This window comes from Acanthochromis polyacanthus, chromosome 7 (genome assembly GCF_021347895.1).
Source record: "Acanthochromis polyacanthus isolate Apoly-LR-REF ecotype Palm Island chromosome 7, KAUST_Apoly_ChrSc, whole genome shotgun sequence".
NCBI classification, from domain to species: domain Eukaryota; kingdom Metazoa; phylum Chordata; class Actinopteri; family Pomacentridae; genus Acanthochromis; species Acanthochromis polyacanthus.
In genome coordinates this window covers 33,813,624-33,838,402 of record NC_067119.1, presented here as the reverse complement: position 1 = coordinate 33,838,402, position 24,779 = coordinate 33,813,624, and the positions used below count along the sequence as shown (strand labels likewise).

The window sequence follows — 24,779 nt, the reverse complement described above, 5'->3', positions numbered from 1 at the left end:
TATGTGGGCAATGTGTCTTTATTAGTTAACAGACAGGACATTGTAATTGTAAGATGTCATTGATTTACACCTGCATTTTGTGCTTCATGGCGCTAGGTGTGCTGTTTGCATGTTGGACATTGTTTTACACAGACACCACCGAAGAAGAAAGGTGCCCGAATTGCTGCACATTGTACTCCCCTGTGTTTTCCCGACCACGGTCAGGAAGCGGACAGCAGGAAAGGTTAACAATAGATATCGTCAGTAACTACACAAATATGTTAAGAGCTCAGATAACGACACAATGTAACGAATAAATACAATAACATATAGGCCTACGCCGTTTGGTTTAGCCCGTGGACGCATCCATAGCAAACACCACAGCAGCGGTGGGAAATGTAACAATTCCATTCCGAGATGTGAAAGATTCATCGTAATAACAAACAAACCAAAGATCATACACAAGAACTGAATGAATATTGTGAAATCACAATGTATATTTTTCGCGAGAAATGTCACCAAAATGCTTTTTTAAGTCCAAACTGTCTTGAAATAATGCATTTTCCACCAAGAATGAAAGGAAAGGCCGCCATGTTTTCATTTTGAGAGGCCTGCAGCAAGCAGTCACGTGACCTGTCATCAGGCCAATAGAAAATAATAGGGAGAAAAAAACATAAACATTTTACAATTTTCAGACCTTTATTGTGAGACTGTTACGTTTTGTTCTTTTTTTTGTCTGCAAATCAGCTCAAAAATAACACCAACCACTCATGGCGTCACTACTTAAGCTTCATGCAATTTTTTTTCTTCTTTGTGACCGTGACCATCACCTGCCCTCATGGCAAATTAACCTATCATGTTTATTTCAAGCTGTTTCCTATATTATGCCATTGAGGGCTGTGCACACCCAAGTGAAACATAAAACAAACACAGGACAGACAGAAAGGTGAGGCATAGACAGTGTTCTGAGAGAAAAGGTGCATTTTATTTGTTTGTGCTCTTTAATTCACACCTTAAAACCAGTTACAAATCTAAGACCCTTCACAAACACCAGATACGACAGAATCCCAACTGGATCAATCATTGAGATGTCAGGAGACCACAAGAAGGATAGATAAAGCAGAGTGAGATCCACAGACAGTAACCCAGCAACCTCCACTGACTCAGCGACCGGAGGAACAAACTCTATTGAGTTTTGGTAAGTGCCGGTGAGGTGGGTCTGGCATGCATGAAAACCTCCACCAAAAGGAGGGAACTGTCTCCTCCAGCCCAAGGAGGTCCACACAGCCCCCCCACAGGAGCCACCCGCAGAGAGCCAGCCCAGGAGCCCGGAGCGACCCCCACTGACACAGCCAGAGCCCCAAGGCCCGCGCAGCAGAACGGGCCATAGCAGACCCCCACGGCGCCCCACTGGCCCAAAGCTCCACCTCCCCCACGACAACCCGCATCCCCCACCCTCCCCCACAACCCGACTCCTCCCCACCCCCCAGACCCCAAACCCCCGTGCCCCCACCCTCCACACTGCAGGGGCAAACGAGCCCAGCCCACCCCTAACCGCCCAGAAAGATGTGATACCGAGGGAGGGAGGCAGGGAGGCAGAGGAAGGAGCACCAGGGGAGACACAACAACCCGGGCCCTCGAGCCTGGCCGGGTGAAGCCCCGGAGGCCACGCCAGTAAACCTATTGTGATTTACCCTGTTACGGAGTTCACCAGCTCCCCGACTGGCGAACACTAACCCTGCACCGTGAATGTGACCCACCCAAGTGTATATACAAGTATGTGTGGTGCCTTAGAAATTGGGGGTAGGTGAGGCAGAGCAGGGGGTAATGAATGTTGAGTCTCCCCGCAAACCCAAAATGTGAATGTGTATGTAGTGCGTTAAAATTGGGGGAAATAGTGGCGGGGTGGGGGCATAGATGGGGGATTCACAGCACAGCATTGCACTGGGGCCTGTCCCGTCTAATGACACCCCACCCCATAACCACCCATTCCCCAGGCAGATGGTGCGGCAGGGCGAGGGTCGCTCTCCCCCCGTCTCAGGGGCCCGCCCAGGGTGTCGGGGCAGCAAACATTAAATTGGAATGGGCTCGGCCAGAATACCCCCACGCACCGTACCCGCAGTATAAGATGCACACACAAACAAGCTACTTTTCAACATCTAAAATTCGCGTGGCAGTAAATTAATTAAATTAAGCGTAAGGTTGTGGTGGCAGTGTGTGAATATGTATAAATTGGGGGATTAAATAATTAAACTGATACATATAGGAGGGAAGAGGTATGGGAGAAAACAAGGTAACAGTAAAACCAAAATCTGTCTTCTTCAGTATTACTGTTAACACTAATGAGCAAATGGCTGAAAAAAAATAACAGAAAGGGTAACAAACGTGATGGCATAAATGATTAAATATCTTAATCTTACACTCACGACCAAAATTGAGTTAAGTAGTAGTGGATACAGCACTTTGGGAAAGCATTGAATGATTTTACATAGATATTAGACTTAAGAAATAAAACTTGATTTAATACCCAACGTGAATACCCAAATTATGTATAATATTGTCTTACTATAATATTGCTTACTTTATATGGAAATTATATCAAATGTAACCTATTATACCCTCCAATGTAAGTGGTGTGTTAATATAAGCTACTGCAACTTAATTATCAGATACATTATGTCTGCAATACAAACTAAAAAGAAAATCAAAACAATGATTTCTAATGTAAAAAGGTTGATGCATTTTAAATATAGCTCCACATATTCCTCAGTGTATCAACTTACTAAGTATGGAGCACTGAGAACAAAAATGATGGTTTAATAATAAACAAGTCAGCATTTTCTTGTCTCCGTTTGACTGACTTCATTAGTCCCTGAAATTTTTTGGTAAGAAAAAAAGTAACTTGAATGTATTAAGCTGCTTTGGCCATATTGCTGTAGCTTAGCTAGCTACATTTCTGTGGGTCATAGCTTCAGAGTAGTCAAGCTTGATTTAACACGGAATAGCTGGTAGCTTAGCTCATTATAGTTTCCAAGTAGCTTGCCCAACACTGTGGATAGCTCTTATACCAGCCCGATCTCACGGGGATTCGTGAAACTGTCACGTAAGTTTTAGTTTCGGTTTCGTGTGCACCAACACGATTTCGTCATGTTTTTCGTGCCGCTCACCACGAAATGCGCACCAATGTATTTTAAACGGCGGACTTTTCGTGCCACTCAGAACGTATTTCAAAAGAATGTGTATATTATATTTTTAATGTAAAACCGTGGCGAATCCAACGCTATATTTTGCATGACATCGTTCCTAAACATAACCCTAACCATAACCCTAACCATAACCTAACCATAACCTAACCATAAGCCGGTGGTACACTTACCAATTTGCATAGGAATTTCAAGAATGTCCGGCGGCCGGCGGCCGCAAACGCGATCACACAAGCAGTATACGCCGATGGACAGCTTAGATCGTCATGAATCCGCCGGTATAAACCACTTTCAGATGTGATTACCACAGCGAAAAACATTTCGTGGTGAGCGGCACGAAAAACATGACGAAATCGTGTTGGTGCGCACGAAACCGAAACTAAAACTTACGTGACAGTTTCACGAATCCCCGTGAGACCGGGTTAACGTTTATGTCAATGGTTCAGGTTTTAGTATTAACAATTTAAAAAGATAATATTCTGAATAAAGCTTCTAAACGGCGTGGGGGAAATGAGCTCTATAACGTACCTGCTGTGCCTACTGGGCATTAATAGCACTGGATCAACTAAATGATTAGATGATCACAACCTACTGTACCTACTACTACTACTCTTAGGAACCTACTAGTAGGTACAGTAGGGACCTACTGGCCCATTTCTGTGGGATGATTGTATCAGGATTGAGCACATTCAATAGTATGACAGAAACCAGATCGGGTGGCCACCCATAAAGTCCCGACTAGTGGAGGGCTGCAATGATAGTTGACTTTGTGGAACTTTCTCCTATCTCCTGACTGCATCTCAGGAGCTCAGCCACAGTGATCTTTTGGTTCTTCTTTACCTCTCTTACCCAAGGCTCTTCTCCCACCATTGCTCAGTTTGGCTGGATGGCCAGGTCTAGGAAGAGTTGTGGTTGTCCCAAACTTTTTCCATTTGAGGATTATGGAGGCCACTGTGCTCTTAGGAACCTTGAATGCTGCAGAAATTATTTTGTAACCTTGGCCAGATCTGTGCCTTGCCACAATTCTGTCTCTGAGCTCCTTGGGCAGTTCCTTCGACCTCATGATTCTCATTTGCTCTGACATGCACTGTGAGCTGTAAGGTCTTATATAGACAGGTGTGTGCCTTTCCAAATCAAGTCCAATCACTTTAATTAAACACAGCTGGACTCCAGTAAAGAAGCAGAACCATCTTGAGGAGGATCAGAAGAAATGGACAGCATGTGAGTTAAATATGAATGTCGCTGCAAAGGGTCTGAATACTTATGACCATGTGATGTTTCAGTTATTCTTTTTTAATAAATTTGCTAAAATTTCTACATTTCTGTTTTTTTCTGTCAAGATGGGGTGCTGAGTGTACATTCATGATAAATAAAATTAACTTTTTGATGTTGGCAAATGGCTGCAATGACACAGAGAGTGAAAAATTTCAAGGGGTCTTAATACTTTCCGTACCCACTGTATATGATTGGTTGGCCGAAAAATGGAGACAGTTGGGCAACAGCGCAATAAATGGCAAAGATATGTTGATTAGAGAGGTATTTGTGATGTTCTGCAAATCAGTGTAATTCAGAAGAATATCCATTTTCTCAAAATGTAACTGAGAATGCAGGTTAGTTGTATAAAAAGTAACTTTGGGAAGGCTGAGCTCCTGTAGTGTTTGGAAACACTGGATTTATATGTTAGTGGTGCAAACAAACAATTATCAAACAATGACAAGCATTCTCTTTCGATTTTGTTTTAAAAAAAAGTATGCAAAAAAGGCTAATGAGGCTACATGTGTTACATCTGTTAGATCTTTTTCCAAAAAGCATACATGTCCATGAAAGATGCATATATTAACAAGGAGAATAATGCTATTAGATCTACCAGGGGGCAAGGCAGTTGAACAACAGCACAGTAAATACATATGTAAAGGGTTTTTATTCAGACATCAAATCAGAGTAAAGTACTTTAAATAGTGCTTAAGGCAGGAATTACTGCACAGCTGAGGACATCTCATCCTGATGCAAGGCTTCTAAGTAAATACAGATTTTGTATTTCCATTTGTTTTTTATTTTATTAACCTATTATCCTGATCCTGATGTTCCAAGCATGTTACAACAAACGGCCAACATGCTTTTCTGTGAGCCTGCTGGACTGCCTCATTCTGCACTGGCTCTAACAACCCTCTCTACCCATTTACTGCACTCTTCCGCTTTGTAATTGGGCCATTCCATATCACATAGACAAAAGATGGTTGCACCACCATCTCAGATTGTCTTCATTTTTTGTTATTCTGCAGAAGGGTAAAAATGATTGAGAAACCCAAAGTTACAGCCTCACAGGCCCACTGGTTTTCATTTTACAGCCTGTTGAAGGGAAGGGGTCCTTAATTTTTAAAATCTGTCTGTCATTTTTTGATGATTTCAAACCCTAATAACTCAGGAAGTACTCAATATATCTTCTTCAAATTTTCAAGTTCTTTTAAATGTGTATAGATGCATAAAATAAGGTTTTCAGACAAGTGTTATGATGAAAATCTGTTGAGGTACAACATTTAAAAAGTGCATAAGATTACAATAAGCTTCAAAATGAAATGCATTTATTAGGTACTTAACATTACTCTGCTGGGTCAGGATAGGTCAGATTTTGTTGTCTGGGTCATAATCAATTTTTTGATACATTTATGGGACACTAAATGTGCCTACGGAGGGCTTGGGAAGCTGTCAATCACAGGTCGTTTGCCAAACTTCACCATATTTAGGCTGAAATTACTCCATGTGGACAAGGTGGCACATTTTTGAAATTTTGTAGGTTTGAAGATACACATGAAACCTTGTAGAAAAACTTAAAATGAACTTTGGTTCTTGCTGTATTCATTCTCCACAGCTTATACCAATAAGGACGTTTTTCTCTTTCAGGTGGTGCTGGAAACATAGTGAACGAATCATATATGTTCTTATGTTTTAGTTAGTGAACCAGGTGACACTACAGAATCCACAGCGGAGTCAGAAGACACATCCCCTGGGCAGTACGTAGCAGTGGTGGCTTGGCAATGTCAAGTCACATTCCTCAGAGCATGATGATTTTGAAGTACAATTTATGCACTCGCATGGACCAGCCAAGTCCTTTAATTGGCCAAAACATATGGATGAGTGCTGGGTGCCCAAAGAACATATCCTGTGTGTTGTCCCAGTGCCTGATGCAGTTGGTTTAGGGAGGCGTTATAGGTTTCCTGATGCATTTTGAAGAGAGTTGAGGACTTGTGGAGATCAAAGTAAAAAAAATGTTGTCTAAATAACTTCCATGTCTCTAATATGTTTAATTTAGTGACATTTGATTGTCTAGTTTGTGTTTAGCTGGTAATTTGTAAGAAACCACCAGCTAGTCAAAAACGTCTACCCCTGTACACTTTGTGCCTCATTTTCAAGATGTTGACAAGCACAACCAAAGTTCTTTTGTAGTTTTTTTAAAGTTAAGATAAAGCTAAAAAATTTTGCTAAGTATGAAACTTGTACAACCTTGTTCACAATCTGAAATTTTAGTTCAAAAATAGTCATTTTTTGCTAATGACCAATGTTTGCGACATTATTGCAAGGTTGTGAATAACATTTTCAGTACTAGTCATACTTTGATACTTTATGTTGTATCCTACCAAACTGAACCATTTTTGAGAACCAAATGATCTCTCTTGACCAGGAAATGCCTATATGAAAAGCTCATCTGAATATTTTTTTCACATATTGAGAGGTCTGGTATACAAAATATATGAGACATATACCTTGCTTGAAGCTCAAAATATTATGTACTATATACATATTTTTAGTCCTGAAAATTTCAAGCAGATATCTTGAGAGGCTTCTGAGATATAAAGTTGTGAAAACTGAAAGAAATTACAGACGGAAACTTAAAAACATGACCCTTGCCCCTTTGTGGGCCTGTGGAACCATGAGGATTGGGTTTAGGACCTCAAAATTTTGGCTTTCCCAATGAAATGTACCAAAGAATGGTACAAAAAAAATATGAAGCAATTTTGAGGTGGTGGGTGCAACCACTTTTCTGGATTTTTGTCTATTTGGTACGGAATGACCCAATTTCATTAAAAGCATTGGACCAGTACAGTACATATATCTCCTTCATTGACTTGGACCTCAGCCTGTTCCTGCCTCTGCTGCCAGTCTTAGGTTTTCAGGATGTAAAGGCTCACATTGCACTGCATGTTGTTTGAGTGTTGCAAAAGTGTCTCATTAATCTTGAACTAACATAGTTAGAGACCACAGTGACTGTTAGAATGGGTTAAACTAACTTGAACAAGCCCGTAAGCATGATCCATTGTCGAAAATAACTGCAGGCTCCAAATGTTCAGTGTTGGTGGCCACTGAATATAAAAAATGCTATAAAGCAGAGAGGGTAGAGAAAAATAGAGTCATTTAATAGTCCTCTTCATCTCCCATCAATGACCAAATAGGGGAAATCAATCAAATGGCCTTGGCTGGATGAAAGAAGCTGAGGCTTCTGCTAAATAGATAAATGCTTTTGATTTGTTAGGCACTGCTGCATGTTGACATGAATGTGTGTCTGTGAGTGAGTGTGTATGTATAAGTGGTTCAAACAAACTGCATGCACAAAACACACACACTCATCTGAGTGCTTCTCTCTGGAGGGAGGGAGTAGAGATCTCACTGCACTAAAACACACTCAAGGGGCTTCGCTTTTGTTATCATTAAAACCATAATCAGGACCAAATACTGCAACAGTTTTTCATAGAGAGATTAATAGAGTGTGAATTTTTAGAATTTAATAGATTAACTGCATACTAGAAGGTCATTTGTTCCTACTCTTGCTGATCAGAGTAGCTCACACAGACTCAAGGAGGGGAAATGATGGTTGTTTCGCTGTGATACATGTGTCTCAGTGGGTTCAACATTAAAGTCTAGTCAAAGAGGTCACATGAATCCCTGCTCTGTGGAGTGATGCTGTGCTTTGTGGAGAGTCACACTGAAATCAAAGAAGAGAAGTGCAAGACAAGTACGTTGCAACGAGGAGTTCACAAGCTAGAGCATTTCCACTGGAGATGGATAAAAGTGCACAATCCTATCTTGTCCTATGTCCAGCTGTTAAAATCCAACTGAGAGAAAAGAGGAAGTGAAATAAATGTTGAGCAACAGAGTTACCTTTAATTATTATGTCCACATCAGAGCAATCAGCAAACTTTGCTGTTTTTTTTTAAATTCAATTTTCTCCATATTGCAGTTTTAGTGAAGATGCACATATATATCAGTTCACTGTAAAGTACAAGGCCACTATCAAAAAATCAAAATGTGAAAAATGATTGTTTAGTAGGAGTGTCACAGTAAAAAAGCAATTTGCAAAGCATTTCTCATTTTAATGAGACAATCTTCATTCTGAAATAAATGCGATGAAAATGACATGCCATAATAATTTCAGATTTTCTAATTTTATGTCAAGTGATATTTAAAATGCTGGAAATGGCATTTACATAATTTCTTTATTTCTACTTGAAGAAAGAGTACAGTTCCCACCAGAAATAAAGCAGACATTAGCAAAAATGTGCAGCAAATAAAAATGAATGATGAAAATATATCGTGCAAAATGTCCTATGCATAGAAATACTTTTCCTTTGCCATGCATGGTTCTAAGTGTTGAATAAAACAGGTAGCATTGTTGTGTTTTGCTTTGTAAAAATATTTTGTTACAATACTAAAGATAGATGGTATGATATTTATTAATGACAAAGGAATTATTTAATCATTATTTCAGTACACTCCATGTAATTTATGGAAGAATAAACAAGCAGGTAACTCACATACTGAGTATGATAACAAAGCACACCTGTTTCACGTGACAATTTGACACATCACAGTAGAAAATCACATATTTTATTGGGTTTTTTTGTTATTTTTTCAATTCACATTTTATTGTGCAGCACTTGAAACAACATAACAAGAAAAGCGCTTGGAGAGCGCAGTACTCCACCAAGGCTGCTCAGTTGACGGATCATTTCAGACTGATGAAATCTTTAAAGAAAATGACCTTGTGCTGAACACAGGCATGTGTTATGCATATGCACGTTATGAATTTATACCGAATCACATGTAAATTACTCTTATAAAGATCTGTTGATCAGTTCATCAATCTTGGAAAGCCTTTGTTTTGCTAGTGTTAAAATAACCGTTCCCTCCAGTCTTTTATTTTGAAGGGGTATTCTTAATGCTACGGGCTTTTATTTTGTAATCCTTTCAGTGGCACAGGAAGTGGTTCTCTAAGAAGAGGTTTCTTGACATGACAAAGAAGCTGCTGAAAAGTCCGAAAATTCACATAAAGATGAAAGAAAACGGTTCCACGGTGTTGCTGTCTAGCAAAGGATGTGTCTAAACTTAGAAGCAGCTGGAATGGGGACAAGAAAGGAGTGAAGGACAGAAAGGTGAATTTGTGTTCAATATAAGGCTGAACATAAAAAAAAGTCTTTGTGAAACACCAGGAGCTTCACCGTTATACGCCCCCCTCTCACACACATTGGCCCGCCTTCTTCTTCTTTGGTATTCGTCTCCTTTCTTCTTCTTTTGGAGTTAAAGTCGGTTAAACCAGCTCATTTGTACATTACTGTGTACCGGGCTGAAGTGTGGAGCGCTTAGATCTTACTCAAAAAAAAAAAAGAGGCAACATTTTCCAAGCATTTTTCAGTAGTTTAGTGAACTTCTCTCTTTTTTGATTTAGGAAAACTCAAAAATGTGAATTTCACTAAAAGTTTTGAGTATATGGAGCCATAATGTTGACAGTAAATTTTGGCATTGAAAAATGTTGAATTGAAAGCGAAAATACAAACATTGAACTTTCAATCTTACTGGCAGTGTTTTCGCGGAGTCATAATGCTGACAGTAAATTTTGGCATTGAAAAATGTTGAATTCAAAGCGAAAATACAAACATTGAACTTTCAATCTTACTGGCAGTGTTTTCACGTGAGGGGCGGGGGCTAAGGGGGCGGGGCTTATAGCGCGAGAACGCGCTTCTTGGTTTTGAGGAAAGGGGACAGGAGCAGATTGCCCTGTACTGGCTAACGCCATCTTCGTTTGACCAAGCATGGATCAGAGTTCACCTCAGGGGCGGATTGAACGTTATGTCATTCGGTCGTTTGACCGAAGGGCCGGTCCAGATGTGGGCCGGTACGCTGGTATTTATTAAATAATTTTGATTATTGGGCACCCGACGCCCTTATAGCTAATAGGGTTAAGCAGGCGACCCATGTATAGGGGCTAGAATCCAACGCAGCGGCTTGGGTTCGATTCCTGCCTGCGGCCCTTTGCTGAATGTCATCCCCCTACTTTTCTGCCCATCTCCTGTCCCTCTTCACTGCGACTATCACAATAAAAAGGTAAAAAAATAATAATTATTATTATTTTGATTTGGTAAGCTGCCAAAATATTCAAATGTGATTTACATTCTTCCATCTGCATATTATAGTTTTTTCTCGATGGTCTTAATGTGTGTTTCACAGGTAAAATGTTTGAAAAAGGATTTTTTTATGGTCTGAATAGTAATCAACTCTATGGGGGGGGGGGGGGGGGGGGGGGGATTCGAGTCGATTGCACAGGTGGACTGGTCTGGTCCAGAAAGTCCCGGGCCGAATTTGACTCCCAATCCCGGCCCTGGGACTTTGAAAACGCCAGTAAGTCGGTTTCTCTTTGTACGTATTAGTATACAATATTTTTCCACACAGAACCTCGTGGCGTTAAAACCACTTTAGGCTTCATATTATGCTAATTTAGCAAATGTGCTAACGTTCTCTAAGCTAGCTAATGTAAAAGGGCTTTGACTCGTTTCTACAGACACATTTTCACTTACAGGAGGGATTCTTCATCAACTTAAATATTATTATTATTATTCAATATTATTTATTAAATAACCCCTTTAAGCTGCAGTCAATTCCAGCCATTTTCAGTACAAAAAAAATCGCTAATATTCTATTTGTAAATAAAAATATGACGAGAAATACAGGGAATATTGGACGCGCATTGCGAGGTACATTTCCTTGAAAACGACCGATTCGTGGATTATATACCGTCTTCAAGACATGTTTTGGACAAAATATTTTACTGGCTCGTGTCGTCTGGATGTCCAAGGTTGGATTATGTCCATTTTTTGTGGAATATTTTCATCTGTGTGTAATAATGAACCCGGAAATGCGAGTCGCGCTGTGTACGTTGAAGCCGTGTATAGAGAACGGATGGATGGATATTCGTTGTTTGTTGGACAAATGTGTTTATATTACCCGCTGTGGTAATCACATCTGAAAGTGGTTTATACCGGCGGATTCATGAGAATCTAAGCTTTCCATCAGCGTATAGTGTTTGTATAATTGTGTTTGCAGCCTTCGGACATTCTTGAAATTCCTATGCAAATTAGTAAGTGTACCGCCAGCGGTACACTGAAGTTTAACGGGGTAAGAAGTTGAAGAAAATGCTTTTGATTAATAAATGTTGGACACAAATACTTGTCTTTCTTCAATGTACCAGATTTTATTGTTTTTTTCATACTAATTTTATAAAGTAATTTAGACTTTCAAAATGCAATGCACCTACGAAACTCCTCACTGATCTGAAAGACGGCAGGTGTTTGGGACTTTCAGGAGGTGTAAACACAGCCTTTGAATTTTATGCAATCATTATTACTGTTTAAAATAAGTGTAGGTTCAGGAACAGTAAAATGAGAAATGATTTACTTGGAATGGTTCGAAGAGGGGAGGCCATCTTTCTTTAAATTCTGCTACTCCTGGGGAATGCACAACCACTTCCATTCTTCTGTAGCTGTATGTTTTGGCCGTCATGTAACTAATACTATAATTTACAGGGCCATCCCATCTGTCACAGAACAAAATAAAGAGAAGTATTATTATGGGTATAGGTTTTAACGAAAGTCCCACTTTGTGGCAACAGTTCAGCAGAATGCTGAAAATTACTTAACCTATGTTTTCCTGTAGAGCTTTAAAATGTACTATTTAACTTCACCTGACTATCCATAAAGGGTGAGGAGATGAATGAACACCTTAAATCTGTGTGTAAATTACAGTATAACACAAAAACCATGTACTGCAATAGCCTCTAACCTGGTTGATGTACTTTAGGATATAAATTGCTGCGCCTGATGTTGACACAGAGCTTCTGGGTTGTATTTCTCTGATCCGAAGGTCTTCTGAAGAAGCAAGAAGAACATCAAAAAGGACTTTAATGCAAAGAAACAACTGATAAAAAAATATTACTATATAACAAGTGGATTAAAAGTCTACTAGAGAATCTCAATAAATAATAATATTGTGAAAAGTTCATTAGTTTAATAATTTGGTTAAAAATTATAATTTATATATTCTATTTATTTTTATGGGCAGTAAAATATTTCAAGCCTGTGTACATTTTAATGATAATAGGACATGCAAATCTGACATCTATTAACTCAAATTATTAGAATATATATATAAAAAAAACAATTTCCACAGACCACACCACCAATGCCTGCCGTTCCCTATCCATGAGAGAGCTGTTTTTATCTGCCATTTAGTAATTTTCTTTGCCATAACAGCAGTAAGTACTAAATCTATGAGTGTGCGTGCAGCGCTCAGACACCACCCGTCTGCAGCTGTTCTGCAGCCACAGCGATTTAGAAGAAATGCTCCTTTTTCGGCTCGGTCGGGCGCCTGGTTTGGGCGTCCGCCGGGTCACCATTTGCGACTAAAAATGTCGTGGGTGGCAGCCCGGCGGTCGTCTGGGTCTGGCGCCCGGTCGGGCTGGGCCGCCTGTCGTGTTTTCTTCATGGGGATGGCCGCTTTCTGTGGTGTCGTTGGCCTCCCGTGGTTCCTGGCGCTCGCGGCGGCCTGGCAGCCGTCTGGATCGGGCGCTGCCCCCCGGGTCTCTGCTGGGTCTCACTGCGTCTCGGCCGTCTCCTGGTGCCCGTGGCGGGTGCTGTGCGGGGGTGTTGCCCGCGGGCTTGGGGCGGCGCTGTTCTGGCATGGCCTGTTGCTCTTCGGCTAGCGGTTGCGGTTCCGGCCTGGTGGGTCTCTGGGTGCCTCGTGGTACCCTCTCCTCTCCCCCTCCTCCTCCTTGCCTTCTTTTCCCCCTCGCCTCCCTCCTCCCGTCTTCCTCCGCCTCCTTGTCCCCTCTCCCTCTCCCTCGCCCCCTCCCTCCCTCCCCCTCGTCCTCCCACTCTGCTGCCTGTCCTCTCCTTTCTTGTCGTCTCCTCCTCCCCCTCCTTCTCCTGCCTTCTGCCCTCCCCCTGGGGGGTGGGGCGGGGGATGGGTGTGGGATGGGAGGGCGGATGTGGGATGGGGTGGGGGGCCTGGGGGGCTGAGGGGGAGGAGGGTAGGGGGACCGGGTGCGGTGCGCAGGGGTGTTCTGGCCTAGCCCGCACCGTCTGCCTGCTGGGGTGCCGGGGCTGGGGGGTGGGGGTGGGGTGGGGTGGGGGGTGTATGGGGGGGCGCTGGGCCCGCGCGCACCTCCCTCCGCCTGGCTGGTGGGGGGGCGGAGGGGGGTGTTGGGGGTGGGTTGTGGGGGGCGGCATGGGGGGAGGGGGTGGTGTGGGTAGGTGGCGGGGCGTGGGGCGGTGGGGGGGCGGGTGGTCGTGGGGGAGGTGGGGCTGTGGGCCGGTGGAGCGCCGTGGGGGTCTGCTATGGCCCGTTCTGCTGCGCGGGCCTTGGGGCTCTGGCTGTGTCGGCGGGGGTCGCTCCGGGCTCCTGGGCTGGGTCTCCGCTTGGTGGCTCCTGCGGGGGGGCTGTGTGGACCTCCTTGGGCTGGAGGAGACAGCTCCCTCCTTTTGGTGGAGGTTTTCACGCATGCCAGACTCACCACTACGGCACCTACCAAAACTCAATAGAGTTTGTTCCTCCGGTCGCTGAGTCAGTGGAGGTTGCTAGGTTAGTGTCTGTGGATCTCACTCTGCTTTATCTATCCTTCTTGTGGTCTCCTGACATCTTCATGATTGGTCCAGTTGGGATTTTGTCGTATTTGGTGTTTGTGAAGGGTTTTGGATTTGTAACTGGTTTTAAGGTGTTATTTTTGAGCGGACTTGCAGACAAAAAAAAAAAAAAAAAAGAAGAAATGCTCCCGGTTGAAGCCACCAGTCACCATGCAATGCTAGCATTAGTTTCACTATCCAGAGCTCCAAAAACGGTGTTTAACAGAGCCCTAGAAATTGAATCTGTATAGCCATCCGTACAGAATCGAACAGGAACTACAAAAAGCGCTGCTAATGATTAGCTGGCATGTTAGCATTAGCCCCGCGCACAACTAGCTGCTAGCTGGAATTTCTACAGTAGCAGTAAAAAATAAATAACAGTAGCAGTAACAGAATGAAAATAATTATAATCCTATTAGAAGACGATCATGAAGACAACGCTTGAGGATAACATACAGTAGAAACCTCATTTGTCTACGAAATATACTAGCCGTTTTTCACTACACCACATTACTGACCTTGTGTCCGACAATACTGGCTAACATAGTGGGAAAACAAGACAAGCCATGCTTCTGCATTAAAGTCGGGATTTAATATTGCAACAGCCTCATGTTCATTCGGCTAAAACCTATTTCTGAGCAATGAAAACAGTTACTTACATGTCTGTAGCTTCTCTGTGAAGACCAAGTCAACCTTTGGAAGGCGCCAGTGTCTGAATGATGCCTGGACACGTTCGTCCTGCAGGATGTGGGTGTGTCCGAAAGCTTTACTTTTAGTAAACTCTCTAAAATTGAGTTTGCTTAATCAATTTTTTGAGAAGTTCAGTAAAATCAATTTTAGGATAGAAAATTTTAAGTTAGTTAAATATTCACACTTATTACTTATCTGTAACTTTCAGAAACACAAAATAAAATGTAAATTGATTTTTTGGAGCAGATATGTTTTGTAAAGTAATATGAATTTCACCACTGAACTACTATTTACAGTGTGGAGCAGAAGTTTGTAAGCAACAAAAAATACTCAATAGTAATTTAAAAAGTCGACAAATTTACTGGTTGCACATGCGCAAGTAGATGAAAAATTTTGGTCGCTATACATATATATATATATCAGTGGCGGCTGGTGAAAAATATTCTTGTTGGGGCTGTGCTATATCAAGTCAGTTTCAGTAACCATCCCAATACAACTGAACAGAAACGGCAGGAGATCAGTGCTCTGTGAAATAATAATTATTTAATGCCAATATTAATGACTTGAGGCATTATTTGCATGAGCCATGAACAACATATTGCATAACCACAATTTTGGCAATAAATTATATATACAGCTGAGCACATGAAACAGTGCATTAGTGTTGAATTGACGACTCAAGTATTATTTAAGTGTTAAGTATATTAAGAAATTAATACTAAAACAGAAAAATACTGTACAGTAATTTATGAAAAACTAAATGTTACTAACTGATCAGAACTGCAACAATTAAGTGATTTTTCAATTAGCAGACAAAGAAAAATACAATCTGCAACAATTTTGATTTCAACATTTCAGTGAACAAGCCAGAAAATGATGAGCAGATTACATAAGCAAACACATACTATTGAGACAAAATATCCAAAAATTACTCAGTGCAATACATTGCTGGATGATGTGTTGTGCTAAAGTCAACTTTATACAAAGAAAAATCTGGTCAAGGGAATAAATGTGTGTGTGTATACAGACAGACAGTACTCTTTAATTCAATTCAATTTTATTTATATAGCGTCAATTACAGTCAAATCGTCTCAAGACGCTTTACAGAACCCATATGCCTGACCCCCAGAGCAAGCCCAAAGGCGACAGTGGCAAGGAAAAACACCCTTTTAACAGGGAAGAAACCTCGAGCAGAACCCGGCTCTATATAGGGGGGACCCATCTGCCTGCTGGCCGGGCGGGTTGAGAAGGACAGAGGAGGGCAAGGGGGAGGGATGGGAGAAGAGGGAGGGGTGGGAAAGCAAGGAAAACACAACACACATTTGGATACATGTATGACAGGATATGTGACACAGACAAAGTATAAGCCAACATTGAAAACTGACTCATAGTTTACTCTTATGATGTACGGCTCTGACATTAAACATACTCCATATATAACTAGCAGTAAAATTCAAACAGTATGTAAGTTAGCATAACAGTATAGTGAAGGCAATGCAGAGTTGACTGGTGGAAAAGGGGAGTTGGAAGCAGAGGGCTGGAGGAAGGTCAGCAGCAGCATCCCACAGTTGACATGATGGAGACCGGACCAGCTGGTGGAACATCGACTGCAGATCTGAAGCATCCAGCTCTGGGACCAGGGACACTCGGAGAAATAGCACAGGGGGAAACAGAGTGAATGTACTGCAATAACGGTATACATATTAAATGTAAAGGTAGATAGAGAAGGGCTCAGTGCGTCAAGAAAAGTCCCCCAGCAGCCTAGGCCTATAGCAGCATGACTAGGGGCAGAACGAAGGGACGTCCAAGAAGGAGTCAGCTGTGCAATGAAGACACAAGCCGAACCCCTGTGGGTCACCCAGTCAGCCCCAACTATAAGATTTGTCAAAAAGGAACGTTTTAAGCCTGTAGGCGATGGGCCGAGTACGTCTATCTGCTTTCGTTTACGAAACAATTGATCCCCTGCCGGTAATTTTCAGATTTTTTAGTATTGTGTAGATAAATTATCATATAACATATAAGTTAATGTTTCCAACCTCAAAAGTTGCACATTTTCATAAATAACGTTGATATATTCGTCACACGAGCTAATGGATATGCTGTTAGCTCCAGCAACCACAAACCAATGAGAGCTCTTGTTACTACTTCGTGGACTTCAGTTGGCCAATCAGATTCCTCGTACTTCTGGTAAAGCCATAACACAACGTTAACACAACTGGTTAAGGGACGAGAGCAAACGAAGGAAAAGGTAAGATATTATATTATTACTCTATTGTCATGTGGAAACGTTTGATTATTATGAGAAATTGATGCAATGGGTGCAAACGAAGCATATTGACAGCACATTGTAATGCCGAAATTAATGTTAATGTTTAATAAAACGTAACGTCGCTGCAGGTAGCATGTCACCAGTCACCAGGAACAACAGCTGCAGTTGTTTTAGCTAACAAGCGGCAGTAACTAGATGTCCAACACGTTTAAACGAGAAAAATGTCAGATGTTATTAATTACTCGATTATCATGTAATATTTTTAATATGAAAAGTTTATGCAGTGGGTGCAAACGAAGCTTATGTTTAATGAAACGTAACGTCGCTGCAGGTAGCATGTCCAGATCCACCAGGAACAACAGCTGCAGATGTTTAAGATAACAAGTGGCAGTAATTAGATGTCCAACACGTTAGATTTCCCGATCTGATCAGCTTTGCTATTGATGCATATTTAATTAATTTCTATTTTTTTGAGATGAAGTTTGTAGTTTTGTTAGAGCTTCAGTTGTTGTGCATCAGTGACTAGGATATACAAGCGTAGGTTATCATATGGACATTAAATGAACTGACACCAGAAAAAAAAATAACTTGAACAAGATGAACTTTATACAAAAAGTGCTATGAAAGCCACAAATTTGGCATAAGCATGCCCATGAAGCTTGCTCTCTCTTTTTTTCTCTTCTTATGTTTCATGTCCTGCAGAATTGGAGCAGTCAATATATGCACACATGTCTGTGCATGGTAGCTGGAGCTGTTTGCATGTGCATCTCCCCTGCACACATTTTAGTGCTTTGCACCGGCAACGATGGAGGCAGTGTCCATAAGGTCTTGTGATGTTGGTGGCCAGGGCATTTTTGGAGTCACTTTACACTTGGTCTCTGTGATCTCTTTCAGTAGCATGGCTGAATGGTACAGGTGTCTGTCTGTGGAGAAGTCAGAGACTGTCACTACACAACCAGGTATAATGGTGAAATGCAGGTAAGCAAGGTGTGTAACATCAACTTAACTATAATTGTAAGGACAATGTAGATTAAGAAATGTCAAACCAACCTATGCTTGTTGATGGCCTAAATGACTGGGTTCCATGCCATCCTCCTCTGAGTCACTGCTGTCTAATGAAGGCTGTGCCAGTTCATCCTGGATGACCTCTTCAGCAGTTAGCTCCTCTACATACACAAAGTCATTTCTGGCTGCTTTAAGGAATTTAAGACATGGATGGGACTTACGAAGCCTTGATTTTAAGCTAAATGCTTTAAAAGTCGAAATGTCCAGTCCTTCCTTATCTCTAAAAGTTTCCTTAAAGAGGTCATTTAGCCGTGAAAGCCTCAACACTTCACGGTTTGCTAGTAGGCGCTCTTCCACCACTGTCTGTAGCCTGCCTGATACGGATTTGCCTCTTCAGAAACCTCTTTGTTCCTCTCAGGTTTCGTGTGTAATTTGCTAATCAACTGTGGTGATAAATGGCCTCTTCCACGGATTTGAAGCAACAGGTGTTCATCCTTCTTCCCCTCAGCAGCACGAAGGAGTTGATCTGCTGTGGTAAACAAAGCTTATACTCAGGTAAATATATTTTTTTTAATTTACATTTTTGATTAAAACAACACAACACACAGACACAAATAACAAGAAAAAAAGTCAATTCACACAAATAAATCAGCCAAGCAACAGCAAAAAGAAAATAAGGGAGTTGAAACAAAAATACACAAACAGATCAGTACAAATACTACGTACAACAAAAAATGACAAAGATAAAACAACAAAGATGTCAGGGAGCAGTAAATTAGCTGTCAAAGCACACATTCATCAGATGGTGTGCATTAAATCATATTTTTTTTCTTTTATCTATGTAAATAGGAGAAAAAAAGATAAAAAAGAAATTAAAAGCAAAGCAAGAAGGTAAGAGATGCTAATTGTAATGTCTTTCTTTAATATATTCCTGAACATATGACCACAAATTTCCAAGTTTCCCATCAGGGGGACAGCTGCTGCTCCATCGTTAGCAGATCAGCTAAATCATTAAGCCATGAATCTAGACAAAAACATCCTGGCTTTCTTACTTTCCAGTTCATCAAAATTTTTCTTTTAACAGCAAGAAATGCCAGTGACAAAAGGTGTTTATACTCAGGTAAATACTATTAGTAAATATTAGTACTTAGTCATTTGTCTTTCTTTAGTATTTACCCGAGTATATAGTAAAGTATTCAGAAAGACAAATGACTAATCCATAAAATAAAAAAAGAAATTGTCATAAATAGGGGATATAGCTGATATTTTTATCAGGCATATTGCTTGACATAAGAAGGTCACATAAAGATAAATCCTGTTTACCTGCTGTAAATGTTAGACACTGACAGCGTTTTTCCTTAACCCTCTTTCTGTTGTGCCAGATGTTGATATATCTGTTCTCCTTGCATAGCAGGCATGCAACAGGCAGGAGGTGTGGAGGCCTTTTGGGTTGTTCTGGGCCACTTGAAGAGCGCAGAACCCGAACCTTGGATGCAGCACCATCACTGGTATCTGGCAGCGGTACTTCTGAACATTGTAATGGCACTAAAATGTAAGTTACAAGTGATCAATAAATGGAAAGGATCTAAATTCACATTGTTTCTAACAATTGTAAATAAATAAAAAACATACTTCTGATGTTGTGGCGAGTTTTATTTTGCTGTGGTGGTGCACTACAATCAAGTACATGTAAAACAAATGTGATCATTGCATCACTGTGATCTTGTCTGATTAATTTTCAATTTTGGCTGTTCCATTCACTCAGATGGAGAAACGTATCTTTTTTTAGTATGTTCACAGAAAACTAAGTCATGTTGTCAAAACTGTATTGGCTTGCAATGAGTTGGTATGTCACATCTTTAACATATTTGTTCATCGTACTTGCAGATAATGGATTTGATACAAACCTTCATTTTCTTGGGCTGACAGTTTTCTCTTGCTTACAGTTTGCTCTTCAGATGTGGTCTTTGTGAAGGCACTGTAGCATTCTCTGTGGTATCCCACATTGGTCGACACGTCAGGGACATCTTCATTGCTGATATTAAATGCTGAAAATGCTTTTTCAGCAATAAGTGTTTCTGCAGTGTTGAGGGTAACCCATTGTTTGGCACAATAGACAAATTTCTCCCAGCTTTTCTGTGAAAAAGGTGTTACTGCAGACTTTGTGTCACAGACTAAATGCATGCAGCACTTCATCTTCCCACATACTGCCAAACACATGGGGTGTGTGTCACAGTGTAAGATGCTCTTCTGGGGGTACAGTGTGTGTGTAAGTGTGTGTGCGGAACTACAGTGCAGAGGTCAAGTGAGAGGACAGACCAAGGGACGGACCACAGCAGTAGAGACCATGGTAAGAGACTTATCATCACTGAAAATAGCCAAAACAATCTAGTACATAGTTTTATTCTTGTAATTCAATTATGCCCATAGTTACACCTCAATGTTGTGGCATATAAATAACACAGACAATTTAACAGACAATATATGTTTTATTTGGACATTCTGGTATTTAAATAAAAACGGCTTTAAATATTGTTCATTTGACACTGTAATCGTGGCAGCTGTGTTGAATTGGAAAGATAATGTAGTGTGAAATACGACAAAGAACGTCAAAGAACGTTGGATATTTAACGCCAGGAGAAAACATTAGCGTTGATTTTGCCGTGCAAGTGTACCATAACACTGTTAGGAATTAATGATTAGGACCATGTAGTCTAGCTTGTAAGCTCATTCGGAGGAAAAACGTATTCTGTTTATTTTAAGTCTTTCCGAAGCCGGCGTTAGCATATTTTGCCGCGGCTTCTTCCTGGTTGTCATGGAGATGACGTAAGTAGCCCCCTTCGTTTGCCTGCTCAAAATTAAAAGTTATTGCTTGCTCTCTTTCATTAATGTGCACGAACTGAAGTTGGAAACAACTACTGATATACTTAGAATAATTTTATCTGTCTGCTGTGAAAAATATTCCTACTTACGCGGCAGGGATCAATGAATAACACGTTTTTTGGCTTCGGCCCATAGCCTACTGGTCTTAAAAATAGAGAGGGTGTCTGCCTCCTGAACCCAAACTGGGAGCAGGTTCCACAGGAGAGGCGCCTGATAACTGAAGGCTCTGCCTCCCATTCTACTTTTAGAAATTCTAGGAACAACAAGTAAGCCTGCAGTTTGAGAGCGAAGAGTTCTACTAGGATAATAAGGTACTATCAGATCTTTAAGATATGATGGAGATTGGTTATTAAGAGCTTTATATGTCAGAAGAAGGATTTTAAATTCTATTCTGGATTTAACAGGAAGCCAGTGAAGAGAAGCAAGTATAGGGGAAATATGATCTCTTTTGCTAACTCCTGTCAGTACTCTCGCAGCAGCATTTTGGATCAACTGTAGATGTTTGACAGAGCTATTTGGACAACCCAATAATAAGGAATTGCAATAGTCAAGCCTGGAAGTAACAAAAGCATGAACTAATTTTTCTGCATCACTCTGAGACAGAATGTTCCTGATTTTTACAATATTACGCAGGTGAAAAAAGGAAGTCCTACAGACTTGCTTTATGTGTGAGTTAAAGGACATGTCCTGGTCAAAAATAACTCCAAGATTCCTCACAGTAGTACTGGAGGCCAATGTGATGCCATCCAGAGTAACTATTTGCTTTGAAAGCGAGTTTCTAAGATGTTTGGGGCCAAATACAATGACTTCAGTTTTGTCTCAATTTAGCAGTAGGAAGTGAAAAGTCATCCAGGTTTTAATGTCCTTAAGACAATCTTGCAGTCTAGCTAACTGATCAGTTTCATCTGGCTTCATAGATAAATACAATTGTGTATCATCTACATAACAATGGAAGTTAATACAATGCTTCCTAATAATATTGCCTAAAGGAAGCATGTATAATGTGAAAAGTATAGGTCCTAAGACAGAACCCTGAGGAACTCCATGATTAACTTTAGTATGCTCAGAAGAGTTATTGTTGACATGCACAAACTGGAACCTATCTGATCAGTAGGATTTAAACCAGTCCAGTGCTGTCCCTTTAATGCCAATTGAATGTTCTAGACGCTGTAATAAAATTTTGTGGTCGATTGTGTCAAACGCTGCACTAAGATCTAACAAAACAAGTATAGAGACTAGTCCATTATCTGATGCTATGAGAAGGTCATTGGTAACTTTCACTAGAGCTGTTTCTGTGCTATGATGCACTCTGAAGCCTGACTGAAACATTTCAAACAAATTATTCCTTTGTAAGTGTTCACATAATTGATTTACAACTGTTCTTCCCAGAATTTTAGAGATAAATGGTAGGTTGGATATTGGTCTATAGTTAGCTAACACATCTGGATCTAAAGTGGGCTTTTTAAGCAAAGGTTTGATGACAGCAACCTTAAAAGCCTGTGGTACATAGCCTGTTACTAGAGAGAGATTAATCAGTTCTAACATTGAAGAATTAATTAAAGGTAAAGGTAAAATCTACTTGAAGAGTCTAGTTGGGATAGGATCTAAAAGACATGTTGATGGTTTGGATGTAGAAACTGTTGAAATTAGTTCAGAGAGACATATAGGAGTGAAGAATTCTAAAGATTCATCAGGTCTAACAGCCAATTCAAAAGCATCTGTGACATTTGTAGGAAGGGCCAGATTAATTTTATCTCTAATCAGAACTATTTTATGTGTAAAGAAGCTCATGAAGTTGTTACTGGTTAAAGCTAAAGGAATACAAGGTTCAACGGAGCTCTGACTCTTTGTCAGCCTGGCTACAGTGCTAAAGAGAAACCTAAGGTTATTCTTGTTCTCCTCTATTAAAGATGAATAATAAGTTGTCCTAGCATTACGAAGAGCTTTTTTTATAGATTACTAGACTATTTTTCCAAGCCACATACACTACCTCTGAATTAGTGGAATACCACTTTCTTTCCAGCTTTCGGGATGCCTGCTTTAAAGTCCGCAGCTGGGAATTATACCAAGGAGCAAGTCTTCTCTGAGATATAACTTTCTTTTTTACAGGTGCAACACTATCAAGAGTTGTACGCAGTGAGGCTGAAGCATTATTAACATAATCCACTTCTGTGGGGGTAAAATTATAATATTTGCCTTCTGATTTATCAGTAAATGTTGCTGAAGTAAACAGAGAGGGTATTACTTCCTTAAATTTAGATACTGAATTGTCAGACAAACGCCTACTGTAATGATATTTGTTCTCAGCTGCTAAACAATCCTTTACTTTAAATTGAAACGTTATCATAAAATGGTCAGAAAGAAGAGGGTTCTGGGGAAATACTGTTAACTCTTCAATTTCTATGCCATAAGTCAGGACAAGGTCAAGAGTGTGATTAAAACTATGAGTTGGTTTATTTACATGTTGAGAAAACCCAATTGAGTCTAATAATGAATTAAAAGCTGTTGTAAGGCTGTCGCTGTCTATGTCAACATGAATGTTAAAGTCACCCACAATTATAACTTTGTCTGAACTGAGCACTAATTCAGATAAAAAGTCTGAGAATTGAGATAAAAACTCAGAATAAGGAGCAGGAGGACGATATATAACAACAAATAAAACTGGTTTCTGAGCTTTCAAATTTGGATGAGAGAGACTAAGAGTGAGATTTTCAAATGAGCTGTAATCAGGTTTAGGCCTCTGGTTCAATTTTAAACTAGAATGGTAGATTGCTGCTACTCCTCCTCCTCGGCCTGTGATTCGAGGAATATGACAGTTAATATGACTAGGGGGAGTTGATTCGTTTAGGCTAACAAATTCTTCCTGCTGCAACCAGGTTTCAGTCAAACAGAACAAATCAATCTGGTGATCAGTTATCAACTCATTTACTAGCAGAGATTTAGACGACAGAGATCTAATATTTAACAGACCACATTTAATTTTCCTGTTTCTTTGCTCCGTTGAAATAGAGGTATTAATTTTTATTACATTTTTGTGGTTACTATTTCTTTTGTATATTTCTGATTTGTTTAATTTATTGAATTTTGGTGGTCGGGGGACAGACACAGTCTCAATAAAGTTAACTGAATTACTGGAGGGTGACAGCTGTGAGGAAACTGCAGAGAGGTGTGTAAGACTACAGCTCTGCATCCTGGTCTTAACTCTGGGTTGTCATGCTTTAGGAGTACTAATAAAATCAGCCATATTCCTAGAAATGAGAGCTCTACTAGCCAAAGTGGGATGGATGCCGTCTCTCCTAACCCTTTAAGGTTTGGTCAATTTCCGCCCGAAATTTCTACTGAGATTTACAGAAAGTAAATTGAATGCTGTTCTTGAACTGTTTGGAGTACATGCATGGTTGGGGTCTCATTTGAAAGCTGACAACCTGAATTTTCACCCAGTGCAGTCAGAATTACTCTAGGTGCTACTGGCACAGAGTATTTCATGTTGGCACACACTGAATTAGGATGAATTTTTTTTCTCGCCTACATTTTTTCCCTAATAAAACACCTGAAAATCAGTGTGGCAGCACTGCAACAGCTTGAAAACACAATATTGCAAAAGCCTGGGGTCTTACATAGTTCAGGTCAAAATTTCAGAGCAATACTACAAGAAATGAGTGTTTCACACATGTATTTGTACTGATATGCTCCGCCCCTGTCAATGTTGGATACACTCTTTATACACTGTGCACACTCTCTACAGAATGGTATAAATTCATTTTCACTTCATTTTCCACTTCATTTTCATTCCAAAAACTCATAAAG

The 24,779-nt window shown here is 40.5% G+C and overlaps 1 protein-coding gene and 1 long non-coding RNA gene across 2 annotated transcripts in view; one reads left to right on the top strand and one right to left on the bottom strand.

Annotated features, from left to right (window-relative positions):
• Positions 1 to 16,592: 16,592 nt before the first annotated feature.
• On the top strand, positions 16,593 to 18,117 carry LOC127534736 (uncharacterized). Its single transcript, XR_007943104.1, has 3 exons — positions 16,593 to 16,783; positions 16,922 to 17,063; positions 17,979 to 18,117. It is a non-coding gene; the product is annotated as an uncharacterized LOC127534736 (long non-coding RNA).
• Positions 18,118 to 22,542: 4,425 nt separating this feature from the next.
• LOC127534728 (uncharacterized) overlaps positions 22,543 to 24,779 on the bottom strand; it is a 110,160-nt gene continuing 107,923 nt past the window's right edge. Inside the window, exon 2 of the mRNA XM_051950712.1 lies at positions 22,543 to 22,851. The gene's annotated coding sequence lies outside the window, so the exon portion shown is untranslated. The remainder of the gene's footprint in view (positions 22,852 to 24,779) is intronic.